This window comes from Corvus brachyrhynchos, unplaced genomic scaffold (genome assembly GCF_000691975.1).
Source record: "Corvus brachyrhynchos isolate BGI_N302 unplaced genomic scaffold, ASM69197v1 scaffold266, whole genome shotgun sequence".
Classification (NCBI taxonomy): domain Eukaryota; kingdom Metazoa; phylum Chordata; class Aves; order Passeriformes; family Corvidae; genus Corvus; species Corvus brachyrhynchos.
This window is the reverse complement of record NW_008238633.1, coordinates 2,907,847-2,930,339: the sequence shown is the minus strand read 5'-3', so window position 1 is coordinate 2,930,339 and position 22,493 is coordinate 2,907,847. Positions and strand designations below refer to the sequence as shown.

The 22,493-nt window shown below is 42.4% G+C and overlaps 1 protein-coding gene across 13 annotated transcripts in view; it reads left to right on the top strand.

Moving 5' to 3' along the window:
* Positions 1-22,493, top strand: part of ATP2B2 (ATPase plasma membrane Ca2+ transporting 2) — a 284,984-nt gene that overhangs the window by 80,753 nt on the left and 181,738 nt on the right. The window contains exon 1 of one of the 13 annotated variants that reach the window (XM_017737313.1): positions 18,754-18,848. The exons of the other annotated variants lie outside the window; for them this stretch is intronic. The gene's annotated coding sequence lies outside the window, so the exon portion shown is untranslated. Of the gene's footprint in view, positions 1-18,753; positions 18,849-22,493 lie in introns of those variants that run through there. 13 annotated transcript variants of the gene reach the window in all.

Genomic DNA, 22,493 nt, shown 5'->3' with positions numbered 1-22,493 from the left:
AGCCCACCGGCCCCTGGTCTGTGCCAGCCATGGTGAGGCCACAGGAGCAGGGCAGGGATTGTCCCCTGTGCTGGCACTGCTGAGGTACCACCCCAAATCCTGGGGCACTTCTGGGCTCCTCAGGACAAGAAGGACACTGAGGGGCTGGAGCGTGTCCAGGGAAGGGAACGGAGCTGGGAAGGGGCTGGAGAATTCCTGAGGGAGCTGGAAAGGGGCTCAGGCTGGAGCAAAGGAGGCTCAGGGGGGACCTTGTGGCTCTGCACAAGTCCCTGACAGGAGGGGGCAGCCGGGGGGGTCGGGCTCTGCTCGCAGGGAACAGGGACAGGAGGAGAGGGAACGGCCTCAGGCTGGGCCAGGGGAGGTTTAGATTGGGGATTTGGAAAAAAAATCACTAAAAGAGTGGTCAGGCATTGGGACAGGCTGCCCAGGGAAATGGCAGAGTCACCATTCCTGGTCATTTTCAAAAAGCATCTGGATGTGGCACTTGGGGACATGGTTAGGTGGTGATAACTGTTGGATTCTGTGATCTCCGAGGGCTTTTCCAACCTAAACAGTTCTAGCCTGTTCTGAAGAAAATGTTCCCAAAGCTGAGTAAAAGTGGATATCCTAAATATAAGCTGAGTCAGAATATTTTTCTTAAGAGATCCCATTAACCCCATGGCCTCCCCAAAACCTTCATTCATTCGGAGATATCTTATCTCAGATTTTGAGCAGTAAAAATGTTACAAAGGAATAGATATCATTGACAGCACTTGGCAGCATCCTACATAGTAATTAGGATCATGACCAGTAAATTAATCAGAGGTTAAAAAAACCCTCCCAAACCTGAATTGATTAGAATTGCTTATTTTTATATGAATTTTTAATTAGATCTATTTAAAGTATTTCATCTCTTCTTTTCATGTATCATTTACTAACTGTTTGTTATGCCATGTTTTTTCAATCATATCTGTTTTAGAGAGTTTTAACCTAGATTACTTTTATTTAACCTCAATTATCTTTGTAGTGGAGCTACACCACATGAGGCACTCCACATGTATGTGTTGGGTACATTTTGGCAAAAATAATTCAAACCGAAGTATTTGCAGGTTATCCATAAAAAAAATCCCTATTAAAGAAACTGGATGATGAAAAGAGAGGGAAGTAACTCTGTATTTTAGGTTTATCTCTAAACTAAAGAGAATAAGCACAGCTGGAATTCATTTCACGTGCTTCCTAAAAACCTCTGTTGTCATGTCTTTCACTGTTCATAGATTCAATTGCCTTTCATTGCAGCTTTTCCATGACAATGATTAAAGTTGGTGCAGGGACTTGGTTTTGAACGGCTGGGGCCTGTTTGGATATTGCTACGAGCCCCACTGGTGGTTTGGAGAGGTTTGTGTGTGTGACATGTGCAGGCTGTAGATGAAATAAATACTGCCTGTAAACAGGTATCAGGAAATGGGAAGGGGCTGGGTCTTGTGGGGCCAAGAACCCAGCAAAGATGGGATCAAACACAGAGCCACCAGAGTCAGGGAACTGAGAGAGGGAATGGAGATGAGATGTTTGCTGCCTGGGAAATAAACGGAGCCTCCATGCTGAGATGCCCTGGGAATCCTTAGGAGTTTCTGTTCTATTGAGCACTTTGTTTCAGGTGCTGAAGGACTCCTTAAATTCACTTTTCCCTTTAAAGCAGTTGATTGAAACTTTTTTTACTTTGGTAAAGTGGAACTGTGAGAAATAATTTGGATATGTCCTCACAGGTATCACTTCTCTGCATGTGAAGATCTTCCAAAGCTCCACACAGAGTTTGAAATCCATCCAAGCTTTTCCATGTGTTTGCTCTTGGCTTTTATCCTTTTCTGAATATTTGGATATATGTAATATATTTCTAGTAAAGACAAAAAAATTCCAATTACTTTTAAAACATACATGAGCTGGCTATCAGATACCTTTTTAAAGTTACTTCTTTTCAACAGTATTTTCTGGACAAAAAAATATCACTACCACATGCATCTCAACTATGGAAGAAAACCTATGGAAAACCAGCCAGGCAAATAATAATGGCCTATTGGACCATTCTCCAGATGAGACATTTAATCTCATGCAAATTCAGACTGCAGCCTTTAAGAATATGGTTTATTACAGAGGTAGCAGATGAATATTTTTCTTTTCTTTGACCTTGATTTTATTTATGTTCTGCTTCAGTTAACTCAGGAGCTCAAGCAAAGTGGTCATACACATTCTTCCAGTGTCACATTTCATGTCATGTTTTACTTTTCTCTTTATTTTCCATTCAAAAACATCTCGTTCTCATGCTTATGAAGACTTAACTAGAAACTGAACTTTAAAAAATGGGACAATTGTCAAAATCCAAGTTAATCCAAGTTTTGTATACCCAGTAGATGACAGAGAAGAGGGAAAATCCAGAATGTATGTTGGAGACAAAATTGGGAATTCTGTAAAGCTAATTTTAATTTATTTTTTAAAGAAATATCTATTTACATAAGCAGATATTTTTGAAAATGAGCTGGAGGAAGCATGGACAAATATAGGCAATACCTTATATATTATATTACAAAAATACGTATATTTTATATATATATATATATATATATCTCAAAGCCAATATGGTTTGAGCACAGGTAATTTATAACAGAGTATTAAATAACTGTGCTTGGCCAACTTTGAGCACTGAGTTTTGCACTCAACATTCCCAGAACCATTTCTTGACCCTGTGTGTATCTGTATTTATAAATATGTTTAAAAGGTTTGGATACTTTTTTAAGGAATGCTTTCTGAACTACCTGACCAGTCTTGAGGTGTGAGTGGTTTATTGGCAGTTGATTTAAACATTAACCAGCTAAAAATAATGAATTATTAAGCAAAAACTTGTTTGGCAAAGTGGTGTAAATCCACTGGGTACCAGTGTTGTGCCACTTTGTTAAACAGGCAGGGATGAAGTTGTAAACAGCAGAATTTGTCCCAAATTGGCTTCAGTGGTGCCACCTGAACTTATTTTAGGGACTGAGGAGGAGAACTTCAGGCCCAGGTGTTGTGTTCACACCTGCTGTGGTTTCATGTCTCCGTTTGAGTGCAGCAAGGCTGTGTTTGGCCAGGAGGAGTTTTCAGGGCAGCTTGCAAGGATTTTTGTGATGCAAACCTTTTGACAGACTCTCCAGGGAAGGACTTGTACCTGCGAGTATAGTGATAAATTGTCATGCAGTTATTTGGAGTTTAAAAGGCTGAAAAAACAGCTTTGAGGGAAGAGAGGGATTTTCTTAAAGAAGGAGACTTTAAAAGGTCTTGGAGGTTTCTTCTCTCAGTTCCCACTTGGTGACAGCTGCTGCTCAGCAATTTTCTTCCTTTGTTTAGTCTTGATGAGCAGTGATGGCGTTTTTGGGTTGTTTTGTTATGTTGTTTTTGTTTAATTTTGTTTATTCCTTTTGAGCATGAGCTGAAAAGAGTTGGTGCTTCTGAATACCATGGAAGCTGGTGGGGAAGGAGCAGGCAATGCAGAATGCTTCGTTGGGGTTCTGATATTGTGGATTTTTCACAAGGCTCATATCAGGTATATTCTCAGCGAAAGGGTAAAGGCTAATTAGGCAAACATATCATTCACAGGGGTGGGTAAACCAGTCTGGAAAATCTAAACAAGATAAGAGTGCTCCAAACTGCAGTTGAGCAGAAGTCTTGTCCACTGAAAGGGGGAGCTTTCCAAAGCTAAAGGAGCTGTTTGGCTTAAATTAACTTGCTGAAGCTCCATCCGGAGTTTGCCTGTTACCAATCACATTATTGTCCTGCAACTCATGAGAGAAGCATTCAGAACATTTCAATAGTAGTTCTGTTTCTTTTGTATTTTTATCTGTGGTTTATTCTCAGCATGCTGCTTTGACAGAGCTGTTATTTCACATAAACATGGGCTAAACAAGTTGTTTTACAAGCAAAGCAGCTTCTGAAATTGCTTGGAAGAACCTCTGAGATACTTTCCCATCAGTATCCACGCTGATGAGTTGTGTTCTTTCTCATCAGACCCCCAGAGAGGGATTCAAATATTCAGGACAGTTGTCAGACGTAAATGCTTGTGAGTTCTCTCCCCTCATGAACTTGGCTGTAACATGAAGATGAATTTGAGATTTGTCAGGGGCAGTGGGGATGGGCAGAATCACAAAAGCCTCCTGTCCTGGCGAGAGCAGGTTGGACTGCAAGGGAAAGGCTTTGGAGGAAGTGATGGAGAAGGAAACTTGCTTTGTGAGCATAACCTCGAATTTTGCCAGTGTGTCGATAATAAAACCCAAGCATCTCCTACAGTGAAGTGTCAGCACTGTGGTGCAGAAAATCCCTGGAATTCTTACAGACAGTCTGTGCTTGGCAGTGTTAAATGCAGAAGTGTACGGTGCTCTCAGGCCCATCTTCACACCATGGATATCAGAGTTCGCTGGTTAAAAATGGGAAACATCCCAAATGATGCTAGTTATGCTAGGCCCCAAATAATTTAATTTAATTGTGCATTACTTCAGTTGTTATAGCATCAGCAAATAAAATAATCACTTATGAAACGTTTTTGCAGCAGATGACCGAAATGTTTTATTGCTCAATACCAATCACTCGATTAGGAAAATGGATTACAACTGTGAGTAATGAGTTCCTAAAGCCCCTGAACGATATGATTTCTGTAAATGTCTGCTTGATTTCATTAACCTCGGGCATTCAGAGAAATAACTGACTGCAAGATTTGCCTGTACCTCCTGTTTTGTACTGAATTTACTCTGTGTACTTGTTGATATACAGAGGAGATCTAACTGGGAGTCACTTCAATGAATGGACTTGGTTTGAATAACTGACAGGACCTAAAGAATTGCTGTGCTCGAACATGGTACAGCTCTGCTCAGAGCTGTGCTTACAGCAAGCAAAGAGGGAGCTTGTAAAACAGCAGTATGAAAAATGAAGAGATTTTGTGTTTAAATGAGAGCCTGGCTTAATATTTAATACAATCCTTATATGATGTTTTCTGCCAACAGTGCCCTTTCTTAAGGTTTTGCCTGTAGGGATCTCTCACTCAGTGGAAGTTGAGCTCTGAAATCAGGGTGTAGCTGCCATTGTGAAATGTTTGAATTAAGGCTCAGTGTTGTCACAGGAGTGTTTTATCCTTTTCCTGTGCACCTGTGGAGAGTTCACTGCTGAGCTAGTACAGAAAAATGTACTCGGTTTTCCCTGTCTGAAATAGCAAATACACCAGCATTCAGCTGTGAGTGAGATGTAGTCCTCTTCTCCTCTGCCTGTCCTAAAGGTTTGAAATGTTTTTCTGAGATCTGAATGACAAATTATAACTTCAGTATTGGTATTCAGTATTCCAACTGGAAGACCAGTCCTGTAGGCATAAACTCTCTGTTTTAAGTCACATGGTGAAAAAGACACTGTCTGCAAGTGTGAAAGAAAAGCTTTAAAAATAATAAGGTTGATAATCAAGCTTGTTAACAGTGACAGGAGGGGGAACTGTTTTGAGGGGTAAATGATGTGCAGGACCATCTGCATTGGTATGTAACTGTAATACACTTCAAACACCTTTCCATCATGGTGTATTTGCCTTTCAAAAGACTTTTGCTGAATAGGTGGACCTATAGCACTGAAAATAGGCCTTTAGGGGCTGGTAACTGTGTGTTGGCTTCTGTGGACGTTAGCACAGCCGGTCATGGAGAAACTTGCCATGAGTATCCTGCCTTTGGAAGAGCCTGGTGCTGCTGTGCTCATTGTAAGGTCTGGGGAAGGGCAGCCATGGGCAGCGTGGTTTGAAGTGAGGACTCTGATTTTCTGTGCACTTAACATCTGCCCTGACTCTGTAAATGGGAGCCTGCAACTCTGTTTAGCAGGAAAACGCCCCATGCTTGTGCCAGCACATGCCTCCCCTCCGGAACTTGCTGTTTGCACCGAGAGTGTCCCACCTGCAGGTGCAGCAATTCCAGGGAGAATGGGCACCACGAGGGACAGGGGCAAACCCCCTCCCCTGTCAGCTCAGCTCCCGCAGCCTCTTCTGAGCATGGATCCTGGACTCAGCAGAATTTACAGAAAACTGCTCATCAGGTCATTCAGAGCAGAAATGGGTGCTGGACAGCAGCATAAGGAGTGCAGAAGATGAATGGGCTTGAGGAACCTAAATTCCACCCCCCAACATATGGATTGAAGGGATTCCTGTGGAGAGCAGCACTGCAGACACAGCTGCTCCCTCTCCACCTTGCTGTCTCACCCCTTGGTTCCTGCCTCTCACAGCAGCTGTGGTGAAGACATCAAATGATCCCACCTTTCCTTCAGGGCTTACCAAACTTTTCTCTTTAGAGACCTTGTCCTAAGAGCAAACCCATTCCCGTTTGTTGGCTTCTATCCCTGACTCCTGAGGTTTGCTTTTGGCCTGGATTGATCCCGAATCTTTGTGGTCTTGCCTGTCAGCTCTTCGTGCAGCTGAGTGGGAAAGGCTGGAGAGGAGTCTTTGAAGCCATCCCAGATTTGTGTGAGAAACCTGACTGGAGGGGAATAAGCTCTTTCTGATGTCTTGTTTTGTGCAACGGCCGTGCTAAAGTCAGCCCACGGTGGGAAATGGATGTCCTGCTTCTGCCTATTGATTTCCTCGGGAATGTTCTTCCATTTGTGCCCTTTCTCCACGGTTCCACTTTGCGGTGTGTGTTTGAAAGGTTTCAGCTCACTCCTGACAAGATGATGTATTATTTTTCTGTCTAGCTGGCTAAATTCCCATCCCAACTTCTTTTCTGGGCTTCTCCCTCAAGTCAGACATTGCCACTTCCAAATTTCAGCCTCGACTGCCTGGTGGTAATGGAATTAATAATAACATTTAAAAACTTTTAGGATCTGTTGTCTGATATTTTATTAAAGAGACTAAAAATACACAGAGAGCCCCATGCAGATTTTATGTAAAGAAGGGGGTGAAACAGATCAGATTTTATTGGGCTGGCACCAGATTGGGTTTAAACTCTGTTCTTTTCTGATTGCAAACAGAGGTCAAGGTGGCAGTAGGAGAGAGAGTGAAAAAACCCGCAGCTGTGACCTGTCTGCCCATCCAAAGCTGTTGGATTGCAGCTCTTTAGAGACCAATATTTTTAAAGCATTCAGCAATAGAACTCTTTGCCAAATCACCATGACTGGATTTGGAATTACTGACCTTTCCCTCCCTGCCGAACACCCTCTGTTGCCTTTGCAGGCTTATTGGTGGAATATTTTTGCAAAGACTGGTGTAATTTATGAGTGTTGATACAGGTTTCTGTCTTCAGATCTGTTTTCTCCTGAGGGATTTCTGTTCTCTTCTTAAATGATTTCTAAAGATCGCTCAAGTGAGGATATCCTGGTGGAGGAGCAGCAGCCATGGTATAACTTTGTACTGTAGTTACTTTTCTGCACCTATGGATGTATAATGCCAGGTTCGAGTAGGTGGTTTAACACTTGGGCTTCACTTCTTTTGGCTTCTAACTGCAACAGTCTGGGTTTAGCCATGATTTCAACTTTGATTTTTCCAAATTTAATTTTATTTGGTTGGTTTGTTCTGCTTTTGTTTTTTTCCCCTGTTCTCCGTATGAAAATGTCATCACAGAGTTCATACAGGAGATGGAACCATAGAATGATTTGGACTGGGAGGGACCTTAAAGCTCATCCTATTCTTCCCCACTGCCATGAGCAGGGACACCTTCCACTATCCCAGGATGCTCCAAGCCCCAATGTCCAGCCTGGCCTTAGACACTTCCAGAGATCCAGGGGCAGCCACAGCTTCTCTGGGCACCCTGTGCCAGGGCCTCCCCACCCTCCCAGGGAACAATTTCTTCCTTATATCCAAGAAAACATTCCCTCTTTCATTTTAAAACCATTGCTCCTTGTCCTGTTACTACGGGCCTTGGTAAAAAGTGTCTTTCGTATAACCCCGCTTTATAAATGGAAAGCCCAGAGCCAGGCCTTCCTGGAGCCAGAGCAAGCTGCTGCTTCGATGTGTGGCAGCATTATTCACAGGAAAAAACCCCCAAACACCTTTAATTTAAGAATTGCATCCAGCCATGCTGCAGTGCAGGGAAATCCAGAGGTCAGGGTGGTTTTTCACCCATCAGTGAGCCCCACATGGATGTTGCAAAGTACCAAAAGGCTGTGTGAGAGACAAGTGTAGTAAATCTATTTGCTTATTCCTTCCACCTCTCTGAGTGGCGGCAACAATTCCTTGAAGTATCTGTGGCTACAATTTCCCTGGAATAATAAACAGTGGTGCCTGAATGGCTTCTCCAGCCAGTCTCTTACTGTGCCTGCATTTTCCTATTAGCAAGGCTCTTCCAAAGGAAGAGCAAAGCTCAGTGCTGTGTTTAAGTTACAGAAACAGATATAAAATCCATGTTCTGTGTTTCTTACAGCAAGAACTATGCCCTCAATGGTGAACACCTGGAAGATGAGTCCTTACATATAGGAATTTTTAGAGCAATTTCTTAACTGAAAATACCAATGAAGCTGAAAAGGGATGTGGGTGTGGAGGAGCAGCTGTAGGTCTGTGAGCGTGGGGTGCTGCTGGCCCAGCCCTGTTGCATAGAGAAGGTCTAAGCTGTTAGGGGTGCTTAGTACAGCCTAAACTGGATAAACAGGGTGTAGTAAACAGATTACAGCAGTGTTTATTGGGAATTCCTTCTGATGTGGGGAGTGAAGGGACCGTGAACGGTGTGTCATTAGGGGAAAATGAAGAGGTGCTGTGCAGGGTTGATCGGTTTCCGAGCTGACTGAGCAATAACTGCAAAGATTCCTCGAGGAGAAGACAAACCAGTCAGCTTGGCTTTAGTGGGATGGAGATAAACACGCCGTGGGTTTGGAAGGTATGTTTAGAGCACGGGGGATTAACTGGATTTGGCAGTTCCTTTGAGCTCGCTATTGATATTGTAATGAGCTTTAAATAGCTGATTCCAGCTCTCGGTGCCCCCGAGGTCAGCCCCAGGGTCACACAGCACGGCGGGGACACGGCCCCAGGTGACACCGAGACTGCTGAAAATCTGTGGGGTCATCCTGAAAATCTGTCAGGTCATCCTGACTCACTGGAAGAGCCGCTCCTGAGGAGGAGGAGGGATTGCACCGTCCCCATCTGCCAGAACCTCCTGCTCCCCACGGTTTTGGAGATGTGGATCGGGGTAGCTGGAAGATGCCTGGGCAGAGGGCTGAGGAGCAGTGACCAGGGCACCCACCCCGGGGCCACTGCAGGGACCTCCCTGCCACCCTGTGTGTAACAGGATTTGTTCCTAAAGGCGGGGACAACTTTCTCCTTCAGCGTTTGCAGCGTCTCCTTCCAGAGCGGGCAGAGAAACTTCAATTCCTGCAGTCAGAATGTGGGGGGCTGCACTCTCTTTGTTTGAGAGAGGCCAACTGACCACTGGAAAATACAGAAGCAGAACTGTCCTGGTACCTACAATGTTTAAAAAGAGATGAAAAGTGTCACGTTTGTCCTGCTTCAACAACATCCATGACCTTGACGTTTCTGGAGTGAGATCCTCGTGCCTGATGTATTTGCAGATCTTCATCAAGAAGATGGCCAGAAGCAACCAGCAGTGAAATACCAGAGAAATATTTTAGACCAGATCAAATAAATGCAAAATTATTTCAGTTAATGTTGAGAACAGATTTCAGTGAAAATAACTATTCCCAAAAACCTTTGAGCTAAGCGTGAACCAGACATTTTTATTCTGAAATGAATTCAGATCATTGCTGTTATTCAGGAATGGCAATTCTGGAATAGTAAATATGGATCATCCCAGTGTGGTGAGAAGAGCAGCTCTGAAGGTTTGTGCTCTCAAGGTAAGGACCAGCAGTAACTTACATGGAAATGCAGGAGTATTCCAAGAGAGTAACCCTTCCTGGGATGCCTATTTATCAAATAAATATTGACACCTTTTTTCTCATCAGTTTTCAGGGAATAAATTGATTTTATCGTCTGAATGATTATCTTATTTCTAAAAGCTAAGTGGCCCTGTGATTACGATGCTGTAACCTCATTCATAATACAGGTGAGGGATGCAGTAAAGACCACAGGAATACTTTTCCTACTGTGAGTAACTCTGGAGTAGCTGGCTGTCAACATTTCAACGTTTTAAATGGGCCACTGGAATTCCTTTTACAACTGTTTCGTTGTTTAAGGAGAATCTTGTGCCAGTTCTGAAAAAACCCCAAACCAAGGAGGCCCATCCTCCCCCACAGCCTTGGAATCAAAAGTGGTCTGAAAAACTGAATCCACTCTTTGCCCAAAGAGGATGACCTGGGGCTTTGAATTTCTAATGTTTGCTGAGACCCATATTAAAAAGCCAGTTTTAAAACTGGAACAAAGGAAGTTTAAGTCAGTCTCTGGAACAACTTGCTGCAACTGTTCTTGCCAAAAATTCCAGTGAGCATCTTCACTGGTTTTCGGTTTGCAATGGAAACAATTTGTCCAGGATGTTATGTAACTTACGCCCAGCAAAATGTAGTTTTTCTGCCTCCAAAGGCAGCATTTTAACAGCTCCTGACAGAGTCTAACCAAAAACCAAATGGGAGTAAATTGGTTCTTGAACCCTAAATTTCCATGTTTCCCATGGGTGTGATCGAAGGGGTACAAATGGTGACTTTGCTATTTAATCTTTCTTGGGTTACTTTGTCACACTAACAGTTTCATAACTTATTTTCCTGAGAAATGCAGCTGTGATATGGCACCCCAAGAGCACCCAATTTTTTTTCAGCCAGAACTTCCAGATGAAGATTTTTCGTGCTACAGTGGGAATTGACAGTTTCACCTTTGCTGTCTCTTGTCTTCTCAGCAGTACACAATAAAAAAGGTCAAATATGACAATTTTCTGGGTGTTTTTTAAACTGTGTAGGCACAGGTTTGGCGTTGGAAAAAAACCCCTGTGATATTGGCACGTGTCAGTGAGGAGTGAAGTGCGAATGTTCGGATTCCAGCTCTACCACGTGAGCTGAGGTGTGAACGTTCCCTCTTTGCTGAGGGTGCAACAGAGAAGCTTTGGGTTTGTTTTTCTTCTAAATCAGGAGCAAATTGCTGGTCCAGAGCCCAGGTAAGGAATTGAGAATCCTATGACCAGACCCAGAAATTTGTCCCATGACCAACGTAACCAAATCTCAAGTCGTGTGTTGGGATATTTTTTTGTGTTGTTTTAGTGAGGATTATTTTTGCCCAGACAAACCCAAGAGTTTGCCAAGTTATGGTTTTCTGTCATGGGGTAACAATAGGAGATCTCAGCACATTTTAAATCTGTTTCTCTGTTCTGAAATGTTCTTTCAGTGAAGCAAAATCCATCCTGATCCTTGGAATGGTGCAGAGAGTTCTTTGGGGCCATCCTAACAGAATTTTGGTCATTTTGCCTCTGTGGAAGTGATACAGACTTGGAAGTATTGGTCTGAACTGCTTCTCATGTTGAGCTCGTGATTCAAGCAGGAAAAGTATTTAGAAATAGATTTTCTTGTTCTGTACCATCCCTCCTTATTTCTGTCCTTTTTTTGGGCATAAGATTAAATAGAAAAAAATTTCAATATGGTCCACTGATGTTTGCAAACATTTTCTGTATCAAAGTCCCTCACTAATAATTTATTTGTAAATTTTAAGATATTTACAGATATTTTATGCTTAAGCATTCTTGGTAATGGTGAAGCTTTTGCTTTCCAGCATGACTTTCCATTGTACATGTTACAAGCTGAATGTAGCACTTCAATTTTGTGACGTCCTAAGCTGTTCTAAAAATCATTTTCACAAAAGTATAAAATGCTGGACAAAAGGTGAAGGCAATCTTTGATGATTGCTAGCTTGTATTTTTGTAATGTTTTAATGCTTTGTAAGTATCAACATTTTTCTCTTTTCACTGGAAACAGATTATTTTGAGATTTTCAAGATTATTTTAAAATCACAGTGGTCAGCATTTTATTTCCTAATTCTAGATTTTTTTTTTTGCTCAGATGCTCAGGCAACCAAAGCAAACATGGATTAAATTTAATCTGGGGGCATAAATAGAAGCAAAATAAACTGCATTATTATTAACATATTGAATTTTTAATATGGAATGATTGGTTTCATATTAATCTCAAATCTCAACAGCAAATGATTGTCTTGAGAATTTCCGAATTCCACCTGGTGAAGTGAAAATGAACTCAGTTGTTCAGAATGCAACTACTGAAAGCTTATTGCACACCCTGCTTGTTCCTGAACCCCAGCTGGGTGGGAATTGCTGCTGGAAGAGACTGGGGGGGGTTTACAATGATTTTTCATCTTCAGACATGACATGGGCAGTGACTTTTCTTTGTGCTGTTCCATCCTTAGGAGAGCTAATGTTTTAATTCTGTGTTTATCTGTATTTATATTTACACCTTGTGTTCTTCTGGACTAACACCATTCCAATTTTCAAGCTGCTCAGTGGCTCCCATCTTCCAGCTGAATGGTTGGATGCAAGATAAGACCCTGGCAAGGAATGAAAGTCAATCTCTCCTCCCCCTGATTTGCATTAATTTGTCACTGGGGCAGAATATCATCCCCCAATCCATTCTCTCCTTCTCAGCTCACTTCTTGTTTACAAGCAGTGGTTTGCAAAGTGGCTCTGGAGAAATATTCTGGGATTTCAGCGTTGGTGGCACAGGGATGAAGCAGTGCCTGAATGCCTGTTTGCTTGTATGAAACATTCAGCAGTTTAGGAAGCAATGCCCGTATCACTGAGTGCTTTTATAACCTGAGAGGTTCTGTCATTTGGGTAAGGGCAAATCGTGTGTCCCTTTGTGTTCCTGCATCTTCTGAAAGATCTTTGTGTGTGTCTGTTTCTGTGGTCTGAAAGGAGAATCCTGCAGGTTACATGTCATTTTAGAAAGTGGTTTGGCCTGATGGGGGTTATGCAAGATGCTTTCATTCCTTCTCCAGGAATTCAGGGAAGCAGTCTGTGAAGGCAGAGTAGTCTTTGGGATCTCTGTAGCCCTTGGTGCTCTGAGGAAATAAAAGAGAGAAATTTTTATTGTGATAACTTTTATTTAATGATTTTAGTGACCTTCAGAGAAGCACAATCATTATTAGCCAGCACTCACCCTCAATCTGTAAGATAGAAAGGTCCATAACAGGGACACTACAGGTGTTGGTTGTACCTGATCTGACAACTGAGGGCAAAACTTCCATGCAGAGCCTGGTGAGAGCTGGGGCTGCACCTGCTAAAGGCTGAGCAGCCTGAGGCTCCCTGAGCAATTCAATAGAAATATTTTAACTAGAGCCATTGCACCACTCAGATAACTGGGAAACACTTTCCTAGAGATGACACGTGTTGAGGGCTGTGATGCCAGCGCTAAAACCAGCTGAAAATTCTCTTTTGCTGAATGATATATTAAAAAGTTTGCCTTTGATTTTTTTATTCCATGTGTGGTTTTTTTTTTGTTAAAAAGAGCAGGATTTCTGTCTTATAGTGGAGCTGGCCCTTCATCCCAAAGCAAAGCAGATGTCCAAGGATGCAGGATCTTTCCCATGTTGATTTAACTGCAGAATTGGGCAGTCAGCAGCTGCTGTTGAGGTTTCTTGGGAGTCGTTTGGTTGCCAGTCTGTGCTCCAGAGCTTATGGGCTGTGGGAGCTGCGTGGCTGCTGCGCCTGTGAAAGCTCCAGGAGGAATCTGAGAGCTTCCAGGAGTTCCAGCTGCTCTGGAAATCCAACCTCATTCCTGATCCGTGCTGCTCTGGTGCAGGATGTTTGCTGTCAGGTGTCTGGTGCGTCTCTGATTATTCCCTGCTCAGCCCTCGTGAGCCTTGCTTGTGTTTGGGATATGGAAACGGAGCCTCCCTCTGCTCTTCCTGGTGTACAAATCCTTATGGATATATGGGATATCCTGAGCTGGAAGGGACCCACAGGGATCACTGAGTCCAACATCACAATAATCCCACCCTGTGCCTCAGAGCGTTGTCCAAAGTGTCCATGCGGTGCTGGACAGTTGGGATCAGAGTATGGCATCTTTAATGGGAAAATTATGGGAAATTCCCACTTAACTCTATCTGGGAAAGGTTTGTTATCTGGGATTAGTCGTCCTTAAATGGGACAAGGATATTTTTAAAGCGATGTTTATGTTTTGGTCAAACATTTGGGACATGCTTATTATAGTTTGTATATTTTCTTTGTCATGATTATGGAAAAAGCATGGTGGGGGATGGATTGGGACTGTGAGAACAGTCCCAAAAGTACACAAATGCAATCTTTAAACCCTGTTCTCTTGCTTCAGGAGATGTAACACAGCATGGAATTAAATAATAATTTTCCTGAGGTTGAAAGGGGTTTTTGCAGCTTGGGCTTTTTCTGTTCTACCTCCCTTAAAAAGCAGATAAATGACTTAAAATGACTGGTTCTTCTGAAAAAAAACCAATAATTTTTCCAGAGCCTTAGAAGGTAGAAAACACTTTTAAAACTTCTCAGTCGAGAATTCTGTTCTTACATTGCAGAAAGGTTTGTCGTGACAGATGCATTTGGATGAATTTAGATGAATAACTTTGCTTGAGGAAATCGTTGATGGGACACAAACCAAACAGTGTTATGGATGTTGGACAAGAGTACAGAGAAAAGGAATGTGTGCAGAGTGATAAAACATAACAAGATATTGTTGGGTCAAATTTTGGGTTCCAATCGATAAATCTTTAGAAGTCACTGGGGCAAAATTGTTTTGTTTTGCTTATTCACCTCAATTTATGGCAAGAACCCTTCTTCTCCCCATGCCTGTGTTCCTGTAACATATCCCAGAATAGTTTGGGTTGGAAGGGACCTTAAAGCTCATCCAGTGCCACCCCTGCCATGGGGATTTGGAGTCACCGTTCATAATTTGAAATACATTCAACCTGCATAGAGATGTAGAGTTCTAACACCTGTATTTGTACATGAGTTTGTATTCAGTGGTGGTCAGCTCTGTGTGACAGGTTTTTGCAATTATCTCTAAAATCTGGAGCCACCAGGGCTGCCTTGCACTTCTCACTTCCCTTTGGGGGGAGTAACGTGACACCTTCATAAAATATTAGTGCTCAGTTGCTCGCTGTGTGTCTGAAAAATGTGCTGTGTGGGATGGTTGGGTACTGCTGCAACAGCACAAAATCTGTGCACTTGGGTTTGTTTTTTACCTTTCTGGAGGTGAGGTCGAATTTCCTATATACACATGGATTTTGGAGCTCATTGTTCAGGGAGGTGGTGGAATACTGGGGTCCAGCAGACACTGGGTTATTGGGGGATGAGAGTTCAGAGGGTCAGTGGCACATGGGGTCCCTACCTCATAGCTGTGGTGAGAATTCACAGTTCTTATTCCTTTGGGTCAGAATTCACAGTTCTTACTCCTTTGGTCAGAATCTTACTCCTTTTTTCAGCTCTGCTTGCAGAGAATTGGTGCAATCAGATTTGCTCTGAAGATGGGAAAGGGAAGATCTTATATAAAGGTCACCCCTGAAACTTTATTGGATAAAATCAAACCCACTTCTTAAAAAATTTCAGACTTTTGGTAGAGAGTTTTCATTTAAAAATAGTAGTTTCTTTTAAATGAGCTGGTGTATTCTTGAATTTGAAATAACATTGCTAAATTTATGGAAAACCAGGTAAAGGTTGGCCTAGTAGTTCTATTACCCTTTTCCATTTCATTGTTTCCCAGTATTGTTACCCAATTTGTTCTTCATCCTCACACATGCTTTCCATCATCTCCATGTCTGTGCCTTGATAAAATTATCTAATACAGATGTATTATATCTTATCTTACATATATCTCTTACAAATTTAAAAACCTGGTGCTACTGTTACAGATTTCCTAAAAACGACTTGCTTAAGAACCAATATTTCATCTGTTTGCAGAGTTACCTAGGCCAGAAAGTCACATTTGCATACAGGGAAATGTGTATATATCTGCCTAGAAAAGACAATTACATAATATAATGCGAAGATAACATTCAGTTACCCTGAGCTTCATGCAAATTTTAGAGCAGTGGCAAAAGTGACTTTCCTAAAATAGTATCTTGAACTGGTCTTGAATGTCTCTTTCCTGCCCTGTGAACCAAACTTTTCTCCTTTGGTTTCTGTAATTTTTCAACACTCCCCATCTCAATCAACTCTTTTTTTTTCGCTGGAAATTTAGATAAACAAAGTCAGAGTTGATCAGGATGGAAAGTATCACAAAGGTAAGGGAAATAATTTCCTTTAATTCTTAAATTCAGCCTGCTCCGCTCAGGCTGGGCACGGCTCCTCGTGAACATTTACCTTCTGGAAAATGGGAATGACATAAAAAGCATTTATTTGTGTCAATACTGGAGTGCCAGCGGAGCCTGCTTTGAAGTGACTTTACCTTCTGCCTGTGTGGGAGCAGCCCCTGTCGTGCTCTTCCCGTGCCAGCTCCGAGCACTCGTTATTCCCAGGTATGGACAGGGTGGAATTTTTGGCCAGGTGCACTCTGTACTCCTGCAGGTCACGGTGCCACTGGGGCTCTGCAGAATTGTGTCAGGCATCTCTTGGGCACTTCTTGCCTGTGCACAATGTGTGCAAATCCTCCATAAATCAGAGCTGCTCCTCCGTGGAACGGGCGGGGAAAGAGCTGAGTGGGGCTGGGGAGCACTGGGAGCTTCCTTGGGTGTTCATGTGGGGTGTCAGAGCCTGGGCTGGAGTGCAGGGAGCCCTCAGATGGGATTGTGAGTATATTTCAGGACAAATCAGTGTAAAATACTTGGAGGACACAGGAAAAGATGAGCTGAAGGTGTTTAATTCTGCCATAGCAAAGGCAGAGTGGCTCTGACATTTGGGGTTTGTAGCAATCTGAAAGCCAGAAGCTCAGCAAGTTTCGGTGCTCTCTTTCTCAGACTCTTGTTTGGACCTGGAATATGAATAAAAATGGTTTTAAAATACATAACAAATAGATCTTTATCACATTTCTCACACTCAAGAAAGGAGTCCTCTCACCAACAGCAATTGCTTCTCAGTGCTTAAGAAAAATATTTTATGGAGGTTGCACACACTGCTTTCCCATTAAGGTATAATTTGGTTTTATCTTGACACGTTTGCATGCCACAAATGTTCTTTTCTAACAGCTCAGTGCCATATTTTGTTTCTGTAATACTTTTAAATTCCTTAATTACCTAGATTTTAACCATCAATTTTAATAGTTGGGTGAGACCATCTCTAGTATTTTTTGGAATCTCTTTTTACACTCCCAAAATTTAAGGGTCTGGGACGGATTGTTTCTTCACCTGGAGGGTCTGGACATGTGAAATGCTCTTTTAAAATTCTGATCAGTCAAACATGCATTAACTCACAGAATTTGATTTTCTCAGGTAAGTCTGACATCGCTTATTTTTAAATGTCACAGTATAATTCTTCTAGCCTCTATCCAAAGTCCTTATAAGCTTATAGGAGAAAGTGCTACTCTTTACAGATAAAAAGGTCTGTAATTTAGAGGAATCAGAAGTTAATTTCCATAGTGTGATGGTGATAAACATGATTAACACCATTAAAATATAATATTTTTTCATGAGAAAATGTGACAATAATTAAAAAACCAGCACTAAGTCTTTCTTGTGATTGGATATTTTATCATTATTTTCTTCTTCTATTGACAATCCTGTCTTTTATTGATGGGAGAAAATGTTTATCTGTGAGAAAGTGCCTGAGGTTAATAATAACAATAATAATAATATGAACTTAGTGTGTGTATATATCCATCAATATATTCTCTCTCTTCCATAAAAATATCAGTTTCTTTATAAATGTGTGTTGTCCCACTTGTCCCACTTATTTTCGTGTGGACATTTTAAAAAATTGGAGCTAGTCGGAACTCTCTTTTTCCTTTCTATTCCTTTAATTCCTTTAAAATTGAGAATAGTAGTTCAGTATATTTGTGTTGATTATGGAAAAAAACTTGTTGCAGTTCAATTTGGCTAAGTTTTACAGAAACAGAGGGCCAGGCTTGCACGTGGTGTCCAAAGCTGGGCAGAGGAGCTGAGAAATTGGAGCACTGACTTTGCTGCCTCCCCTCTTTTGGGATGTTTCAGTGGTTGGGAGCTCAGTGAGGGAGGCTGGGATTCAGTTTCATCTTCTCCTTGATCCTATTTAATCCACTACCTCTCATTTTCCCCAATGTTCCCATACCACACAACTTGCCAGGTGCTCTGGGTTTGCTGTGAAGGCTTTCTTTGCTGCTGAGTTTATGTTTCAGCACTTCAATAAACAAGTAAAAAGTGAAAGGTGCTGGTTGGAACTCTGATGGCAGCATTTCCTAAGAGTGGTTTTGAACAGTCCTCACTCCTGCTTTAAGTGCCTCTACCACCTTCAGAGGCTGTTGTTTTGTGCAGTTGTGCACATGTTCTCGCTGGTTTGGTGTGTGAGGAGCTGTCTCATCCCCGGCACAGCAGCCCGAGGTGCGCACAGAGCCCAGGCTGGGTTTTCTGGGGTAGGCACGGTGCTGTAAGGAATTAGGAACGCAGTAAATGACCGGGCACACGAATCCACTTTCCTTGCTGCCAACGGGTGAATTCTGCCAGGCACGCTTGGAATGACCCCGACTGGGAAAGCGTGGAAATGTCGTTTTGTTGTTCAGGATTTGTTAATAAAGGAAGCATCGCTCTTCTGGCGGTGCCTCCTCCCTGGTGCGCTCCCTGCCCCTGCCTCCCTTCCCGAGGCAGGCTGTGCAGTCAGCTGGGAAGGGGAGAGGGATTCAGGGATTCGAGGGGGTGGAGAGAAGCAGGAAAGGTGTGTCCCTCCTGCCACACTCCTGGGTAGTGCTGGGTGAGCGCCTCACTCATCCCATGGCCAGCGGTGCTCCGTGGAGCGGGGAGCTGGGGCTCACCTGCAGAACTCATCTCCTGCTTCAGTAACCCAATCCCAGGGGCTGCAGAATTCCAGGTACGGGAGAACGATGCTTTTCACGGGAACTTTCTGTGCTTTGCTATCCAGCAGGATTATTCTGGGCTGTGTGGACAGGTTTGTGTTGCAGGGAGGGGGCACAGGCTGTGTGTGCACTGAGTGGGAAGCTGGGCTCCTTCTGAGCCATAAGGCAGAAATGTGGGTTCGTGAGAGAGGGAGAATGTCCATTATTAGTTTGCACAGCCAGAAGGCAAATGATAATTGCTTTGGAAATGTCCCCTGCATTTGACTTTTGGGAAGTATGGGAATAGAAATGATTCATTAGAATGGAGCTGTGCATGTGAAAGAAAAATGTAACTATGAATATTTTTGCCGGACTTGTTACCTAGAGATGATGTTGTACCTGCAATATTCATCAGCTGTTTATTTTCTCTTTAACAATTGTCACTTTAGCCCATTACAAACGCAGTGTTTTTGGAAATGTTTGGAAAGAAAATAAGCAGCTTACTAATGAACTACATATAATAATGCCTATATTTCACATAGATTTCTGTGTTGAAAATGTACATCCTTTCTTTTTAAACCTGATCGTTGAAAAATGCACTCAGCACCAGCTTTTGCCTTGTCAGAATTTCACCTGCACTCCTGTTTCATGCTTTTCTTGCTTTTAGACTTTATAATAGCTGTGATTGTTATTCGTCTTTAATATGAGCTTAGGCACCAATAAGAACAATATCCAGGTATTTATGTTGGAGGTTAGAATATTTCTGAACTAACTAAAGCTGTTAAATGGGTAAAATTAGATGAAATATTTTAGTAAAACATAGATTCCACGACTATTCCTGCGTGTTCTTGGAAGTAGGGATAGAGGAAAAGAGATGACAATATTAATTTTGATAAAATGCAGCGACATTTTTCAAGTTGTCATGCTTAATTCAGTCTAATTTTGCTTATCCTTGAATTTTGCATGGATTCACAGTGCAGTTTTAGCTGAAATTCAAATGGTACTGAGTATCTGGATAGGGTGATATATTTGGATTTGCAAATGCTTCTATGAATTTTATCACTTCTCTGGAAGGAATTAGCTTAAATTCTTAAAAAGACTTTTTATTTTAAGGGGTTCAAGTTGGATGTGAGATATTGGCAGCCAGTCTGCCATTCATCAGTTTACCTGAGCTCTTTTCATCCCCTCCAGAGAGACAATTCATACTTTTAAAAATCTTTCTGTGTGGGCAAGTCTGTGAAACTGAATTCTGCCTGAAAATACCCAGAGTTGGTAAAGCATGGTTATGTAACGAGTATTGCATAATAATGCATTTAATGATATTCTAATAGGAGTTTACTTTTGTCACTGTTTCTTTAGGAGAAGAGGTTGCAGGGCTGTGACTAATTACCCTCCTTCTTTAAGGTTATCAGCTGTCCTCGTTTTCAAGGACATCCCTCGCTAACAGGGACAACCCTGGAATCTTGGAGGCTTTATTGAAAATGGGGCAATGTTCTAATTTCAGAACAATCCCATGTCAGGCAGACATCTGAGCAGCTCCAGAGCTCACGTGGCTCCGAGGGCACCGCATCCGGCCGGAGCAGGACCAGCGCCGGCTCCGTTCCTGGCGCACGAAGATGTGGCAAACAGAGGTGCTGCAGCTCTGTCCCACTGCTGCACAGACACAACAGTCTTTGTTTTAGAAGTAAAAGGAAAAATACTGGGGTTTCTGTTCGGACACGTGTTCATTTTTCCCTTGTGTAACTTCCCTGTGGCTACAGATCCCACAGCCATGGGAATGGGTCAACAAAATCGGGTTCATTGCCCCATTCCCCTTGAATGGAAAGACCAGGCAGCAAATGCTGGAGCACTGGGAGGAATTTTCACAGGGGCTGAAGCTAAATTTAAAGGAGGAACAGCTCTCTGCATTCTCTGTTCTCAGACAGTTGTCAAAAGAGAAAAGCAGGTTTCTGAAGAGTTCAGATTTGTTTGACGACTTTGTTATCTCTGGGCTCGAACTCAGACTATTTTATATGTGCTTTAAAATAAGGAAGTCCTGGGATTATGTAAGGGGTTAGCCAAGTACAACACAGAGAAAGATGCAGGAAGGGTTGAAGTTTGATTTTAAATGTGTGCTGGGACATCTGTGATTGCATGTATCTCCAAAGGTTTCTGCTGTGGAAGAGACCACTGATAGCTCAGTTCTGCCCCTCTAAAATAGGAATACTTGTGAGGGCCTTCCTGATTTCACTGAGCTTTCCTGTGCTTGAGGAAACCCTGTGTAATGGTGTCTTTTATTGGAATTAAAGCTTTCTAATATTTTTAGCGCAGAGACCTTAATAAACTTGAGAGCTTTATCAGGAAATTGTTACACTATGAACTCCTTCACTTTTCTCCAGATTTTAGGAAGTGATGGCTCCACAGTCTTCATGGCACCTGGCACTTGTGCATGTTGGGTTCCAGGGCAGCTGTCCTGGAGATGGAAAAGGCCCAGTGGGGTATTTAAATACCCAGTCCTCCCATGTGGCCTGTAACCCAATGTGTGGGCTCAGTAGGAAAGTACATGCATTTTTCATGTATGATGCTGTGTCAGGATGCATGGGAGACTTTCCTTTCTTGGTCTGGGGCTTTAAATATATCACACACACACACACACACACACAGCTTGTCTTTGTATCGTAGTGACAACTGGTTTTGTAAATAAACAATTCGAATTACCGTGGCTGTATTTCGTAACAATATCCATACTTGGTGTCAATTTATCAAGAGCTGAATGAGCCTAAAAGAACGTAGTTTTTTATTTACAGCAGCTGACTCTTACCTGGGTAAGTGACAGCTCTAGTGTCCCATTACTTCCCCTTCTGTCATTTTGCAGTATAGAATTTCATGCATCTGCCAGCTCAGTTTCTCTTTTGCTGGACAGATTTCATGTACCCCCACTTCTTGTAATTAGAATAATGGTGCCAAATTTTCTCAAGGTTAAGAAAACTGCTGGAACCATAAAATAGAACATGAAGGATCTATAATTGCTTGGTTTTTAAAGTGAAGATGTGAAACTTCCAAAGAACGACCACAGTTTTTGTGGGGTTTAAGGGAAGTGTCACTTAGCAGTTGCTGATCACTGAAGGCCCAGGTTTCAGCTGAGGTGAAGGAATGATTTTGCTCAAGTGTTAGACCTGATGCATGCCAGGAAAAGCATCTGTGCAACAATTTGTAAGCTATTAACACTGCAAAAATCAACTGAAAAGTGTTTGCATTTTCTTTGGTAATTAAATGGGGATTCCTTCAGTGAAAATGCGGCGTGTGGACCGAGTCCTGCAGTTCTCTTGCTGCTAATGGGATTTGCAAGTGTTGCAAAATCCATGTTCATCTAACAGCAAATGTGCTTCAGAGCTCCTTAGAAAGCTGTTCAGCCTTTATTTCTGAAACTTTGGGTGACTTTAGGTTGCCCAAATCCAGTTTTAATTGGCTTTGCCTTTAGAAGAGCACTGCTCTGAGCTTCCCTGCCCTCATCTCTTGTGAACACTCAGGCTGGGTTTGGCCAGTGGGGCGTAAATGCTGGTCCTGTTTGGACAACACAGCCAGAGTGCTCTGTTCCTGGTGAGTTTGGCAATATAATATATCTAGGAAGAAGAAATGAGGGTGCTTGTTTCTAACCCAGGAGGATCCGAGAAATCTGTGCTGCAGAGCAGTGTCGGCAG